Here is a 6,281-nt window from a genome sequence, read left to right as displayed (position 1 = left end):
GAGCCAAAAAGTATTCAGTCATTCTAACACCCTCGTTAGAATTATACCTGCCAAACATTACTCTCTCTCTCTCTCTACTCTGAACACCTTCACTCCAAAATTTAGCCATGAATTTCTCCTTAAATTCAGTTAGACTAGACATCGAGCTTTTATATACTTGAAACCAAGACTTAGTCTCTCCTACGAAAGCATTAGATAAGATCTCCAATACAGTTTCCCAGCTAATAATATTGTCTCTTAATTGAACAGCAAATTTCTTCTCTACTACTCTCATAAATTCCATCGGGTTGAATTCTTTCCCAGAAAACTTAGGTAAGTCATGATCTCTAGTGATTAAACCATTATTTACAATTATTTCACGTACATTTCTACTATCACGCACTTCTTTCTGGAGTACTCTCTGGCAACTCAGAAATTTTTCTTCCAATGTTTCTTCAGCCTTTTCTTGAATTTTTCTTAATTCCTCCTGCAACTTTTCTTCCGATTCTCTCACCTTCTGTGATAATGATTTTTGTTCACTCTCTAGATCACCTACTTCTCCAAGTTTTCTTTCCACCTGTTCTACCCTACTAATACATTTCCTAGTTTCTTGCCCCACTGTATTGGTTATCTTTTCAAACCTTTCTTCTACTAACTCATTGATTTCTCCTTTATTGGACTCGATCTTGGCGCCTAATTCATCAATCTGTTTGATGCTTGTCTCACTAATTTGTTCTATTTCCGCATGGAGATTGCTCCGACCCAATTCCATCTCAGCTCTGATATCACTACACTCCTTATTTACTTTACTTTCTAAATTATTAATTTGCTTACTTATTTCTAACACCTTATAATCTATCTTATTACTAACATCATCAATCTTCTTATTAATACTATTTATGGCATTACTCTGAGCTTCAATTTTTTTACTAATAATATTATTCTGAGATTCAATTTTCTCACTCATAATATTATTCTGAAATTCAATTTTCTCACTCATAACCGTTTCAATTTTCTCACTCATAATATTATTCTGAGATTCAATTTTCTCACTAATGATATTATTCTGCTCAGTCATTTTGGACATCAGCAAATTAAATAAACCCAGGTCAATCACCCCTTTACTTTGATCTTGCGTGACAGCGTTTTCCTCACTTTCTACTATTTTCTGACTTTCAGTAGGTCCCAACTTAGTCACCAACTTCCTATTTATGTTACCACCTTGGATTTCCTTGGACACAATAACCTCAGCCTCATCACCTGACTGCATATTGCTATCCTTGTCCATCTTCGGTTTCCTACTAATTTTTCGCGATCTCAAAGCTATTTCCCCTTGCAATTCCTCTGACATTACCCCTTAAATACAAACTTCAACAAAATGACCTTCCTAACATTACTCGGTGAATTTAACATGTGCGTACTCATTAAAAGAACTGATCCATGTATATTGCCATTCAGAAACACTTCTTCTGAACCTTTCGAGTCCCACGTTGCTGGCGACACGTTGTGGCTACTCCAACCACTACTCTTATACTTACATCTCCTTCACACAATATAAATAACATTTGTTTGAGCGCCAGTTGCTTTTTTAAGAAAAACAACAAAATTCGGTAGAGCATACCTCTTATATCAATTATCTCAAGGCGTGAGGTGATAAACTCACATATCTGGCAATATACAGGGATATGGATCAGGACAATATTAAATTACTGTTGCATTTCCACAATTGAGGATTGTACATGGAACTGGAATCACTTATTATAATTAAAAATAAAACTGAGTTTATGACTAAATTTACGTCACAATGAACAATCATTTACGTCTTTTAATTTAACAAAAGAAATATATCGTGAGATTTGCGGTACAAAGAAAAGGAAAATTTAATCTAAACAAAAAAATCTATTGGCATGAACTTGAAGTGAGATGTGATATCGCCGCTGATTACACTCTTCTTCATGTTATGAATGCATAACATGTCTGATGCTTTAATTACCTGTTGTCTGCATACACCGCTGTTGAACTTGAAATTCTTGGGAAAACCTGTGAGCTGAAGTCGGGAGCCGTCTGTTGTTATCTTCTTATATAACAAGGAGTTGGCCTACATACCATGTACGCGTGTAGGGAGCTCCAATGTAATTACGTCCACTCAATATATTATAAGAGATTTGAAAATATTATGGAGACATCTTGTGAAGTCCATCCTCACAAGAAGATGATGTTTCTTTATCAGCATAGTACCCGTCTCTGCTCGGATACAAGCACCACTTGTAGACCTCCTCGATTATTACCGGACCTCTTGAAAACACAACTCTTAGCTCTTACCATCACACTAAGACCACTTCTTCCATTTGATACCTCTGACTGTAACATATGATCTGCACGATATCAACTGCTTATGAACTGAGTACCATCAACTGAATAGATATGATGAACTGAGTACTATCAACTGATTGATATCATCTGCTTATGAACTGAGTACCTCTCCCTACCGTTGTATCTACTTATATCCTCTCGCGATGACAACTCATCTCCCCACTCACTGTTCATCCCTTCCACTTCCACATACAGTAGCTGGCGAATACTGACACTTGGTCGCAATCACGTGTCCACGCACTGATGTCATCAGTCATGTGTCGTCTAAGCGTACCCAAGCGGTCCGAGAATGACTACGCCGAATGCGTCACCGGGAAATCTCCTTGTACACAACATTCCCAGTTAAACATAGCCTCGATTGCAAAATACTATGCCAGCTCATCTAGCCAAAGTTACAAGCCACAGCATGACAATATGAAACCAACAAATCTCACTTACTACAATACAGAATAATTACAAACATATTCACTTAACCTATGATGAAATACAATAATATACGTGATACCTAATTATTACAGTCTAAATGATCTAATGAATCGGGTTAATAATGATAATAATAATAATAATAATAATAATAATAATAATAATAATAATAATAATAATAATAATAATGATAATAATAATAATAATAATAATAATAATAATAATAATAATAATAATAATAATAATAATAATAATAATAATAAATACTAAATGGAATCTGTAACCTAGTTGTACGGTTACAGTATTACGCGCGTACGTTTGAGGACTTCGACAATAGGGCACAGCAGCTTAAACGAACTCCTGCAGATGCTTCACCAGAGCAACAAAACAAGGTTTTGGGTATCGAACTCCTCCCCTGTCCTGATGCATAATCAGTTCCATTTAGCGGTGTCGAAGCTCTAGGCAGTGAAATGTTACTGACACAAATGTCACACTCCATCCCCTCTTCAACAACACGAACCTAGTACCCGCAAATTAGGATTTGATTTACCGTTTCTAGTTTGATTGGAATGTTATCGTCTGGATATCTGAGGTTGTCCAAACTGTCTAAACATGAACACGTTTGTTTTGTGATTGTCCGTCACAATTCTTATCACAAGAAATCCACTATCCTCCACGGCTTTAATCACATTGTGAAAAAAAATCCGCAGCCTGTTTCCAGTCATTCGACCGGGTCAGGAATGGAACGAATGAAGCCCCCATCTAGCAGCGAAGATAGGAATTGTGCCGGCCGCCGAAGGCTGTCGCACTCCTCCGGGGGAGTGATTAATGAATGACAGATGAAATGAAATGATATTCGAGAGTGTTGCTGGAATGAAATATGACAGGGAAAATCGGAGTATCCGAAGAAAAACCTGTCCCGCCTCCGCTGGACAAATCTCACATGGAGTGACCGGGATTTGAACCACAGAACCCAGCGGAAAGAAGCCGGCGCGCTGCCACCTGAGCCGTGGAGGCTCCATCACCTTCTGAAATAAGGTGTAAATGCACAGATGCGAGAGTAATCTGAGGATATCCAATTACTTCCTTTATTAGGTCCTTGCCTAGATAAAGCCGACAGCCGCTTTACTAGACGGTATTTCATGGAGTCGTATCCTTTCTGGCTGCGAACCACCTTGCCGAGATTGGCAAAATGGTACACAACAGATGAATATTTCGGGGAAAGAATCTGAAGTTTCAGTTCTACGAAAAATATACCTTGCACGAACGGAAAGAAACAAGTACTAACACCTTAAAATCACTTTCGAAATATCTATAAGCATAAGATGATTAAGTCATTTCACAGTTCTATACAAAATATATCTTGTACGAACGGAAGTGACCAGACACGTTTACTAATTGTACGAAATAACTCAGGTTTTCACACACATTAATGCTCCAATAACACAGTGTTACACCCACACTGACAGCGAAGATTGTGCGTCTACTGCTGCACTCTTACGGCGACTTGGAGAAATATTGGTAGTCGCGCCTTCCTGTGTTAAACTAGTGGCATAGAGCAGGCAGTATAAGAAGATCGAGACGGCGGTGGGTCACACATACACTGAACACAAATGTAATCAGAGATGGCGGTGGTATCGCCATTAAAGTCCAAAGAATCTCATTCACGCCAACAGGGAAAGAAACCGCGAAGTCAGCGCAAGTAGGCCAATCCACATGATGATGTCACACATATTATTATTTTTATTCGCACGAAAATTAATTTCAAATATACATACCTGTGAAATGACAACACCATAGCCCTTTATAAACCTCCCTTTGCAGCCATAAGCTGCCCAGCAGACTGACATTTTCCTCAAGAGAAGTATAATACTTCAAATTATCGAGAAACTCCAGCAGTGAGAGTGCCACACAATCCAGTTTTTGCCAAACAGCGCGCTCGCTCAACTTCGCACGCGACTTATGCGCCAGTGCTACCACCAGTAGACCTTACCAAGAAACCAAACTGAGAGTAGGAACTCTGAATATAATTACACTGACCAACTGTGTGAAGAGATAGTCGACCCGATGGGAAGGAGGAAGACTCATATATTAGGAATGAGTGAGACAAACTCTATGGGTTGTACTTCCTCTTTAAAAAATAATCGCGACACACACCACCGTCTCAACGTTTTTTGCTTTTATACACAAAATTCCTAAGGCATCAATCTTTCTCCATTAAATATTTACTTAAGTTATTTCTAAATCATTCTTTTGAGACCATGTAATGATGTACTGTACGTACCGGTGCCTGTTCGCCACCAACGAACTAGAAAGAAGTCTATAGAGGGGCTATAGAGGGAACTCACTGCCTTGTGGGATGAGGAGGGATCCTCAAAAGCTAAGGGAGTAAACCCCGAAAGAAAATCCTTCTTTATGTTAGGTCCAGCGAGCCAGTAAAGAAGTAATTGTTTGACTGCTTTCAATGTACGGACAAGTCTAGGGTCGAATATACCAGAAAAAGACTCCACTTCTGGCACTTCAAGAACTAATAATGACCCCTAAGAAGGCTGATGCTTATCCTGAAAATGCAAGAAGATATACCGATCAAAGACATAACAACCGGAATAGACCTTACCAAGAAACCAAACTAAGAGTAGGAACTCTGAATATAATTACACTGACCAACTGTGTGAAGAGATAGTCGACCTGATGGGAAGGAGGAAGACTCATGTATTAGGAATGAGTGAGACAAAATGGAAAGGGATGACATCAAAGAAACTGAGGGAAGATTATAAGCTATACTGGCATGGTAACAAGAAGGATACAAAGAATGGAGTTGGATTTGTGCTACATAAAGGTATTGAAGCCATAACAGATATCACATATATAAATGAAAAAATGATCAAAGCCAGAGTAAAACTTGGCAGTAACAGTCTCACAATAATCCAAGTATATGCTCGTCAGACAGGATGTAATGATGACGAAAAGCAAGAGTTCCTTGAGAATTTGGAGGACCATGTACAAGAGGGCCAACGGCCATACCATGTCGAATACACCGGTTCTCGTCCGATCACCGCAGTTAAGCAACATTGGGCGTGGCCAGTACTTGGATGGGTGACCGCTTGGGAACACCACGTGACGTTGGCTCAATTCCGTTTTAGGGGCTGCCTGGCCGAGGCGGTGAAGGCGTACTCGGTTCGCCCGGAAGGACGTGGGTTCGAATCCCCGTCAGGAAGTCGTAAAATTTAAGAAATTAGATTTCCACTTCCGGAGGTGCATATGGCCCTGAGGTTCACTCAGCCTACACCAAAAAATTGTACCACGTTAATTCCTGGGGGCAAAGGCGGTCGGGGGTAGAGCTAACCACTCTCTACCTCATCAAGTGCCGTGGTTACAAATAGTGGAAGCCTTTACCTTCCACCACTCCCAGGGCCTTCCTGGACTCGTATTGGGTGTCAAAATCAGCGGCCTCATGTTTCCGACAAGTTGTTTCATCAACTAAACGTTTCTCCTTTCGTAGTCAT

The 6,281-nt window shown here is 39.6% G+C and overlaps 1 non-coding gene across 1 annotated transcript; it reads left to right on the top strand.

Moving 5' to 3' along the window:
• The first annotated feature begins 5,785 nt into the window (after positions 1-5,785).
• On the top strand, positions 5,786-5,904 carry LOC137497212 (5S ribosomal RNA). The gene has a single exon (XR_011017733.1). It is a non-coding gene; the product is annotated as a 5S ribosomal RNA (ribosomal RNA).
• The last annotated feature ends 377 nt before the right edge of the window (positions 5,905-6,281 follow it).

This window comes from Anabrus simplex, chromosome 1, assembly GCF_040414725.1.
Source record: "Anabrus simplex isolate iqAnaSimp1 chromosome 1, ASM4041472v1, whole genome shotgun sequence".
In the NCBI taxonomy this organism is placed as follows: domain Eukaryota; kingdom Metazoa; phylum Arthropoda; class Insecta; order Orthoptera; family Tettigoniidae; genus Anabrus; species Anabrus simplex.
This window is presented reverse-complemented; position numbering and strand designations above follow the sequence as displayed.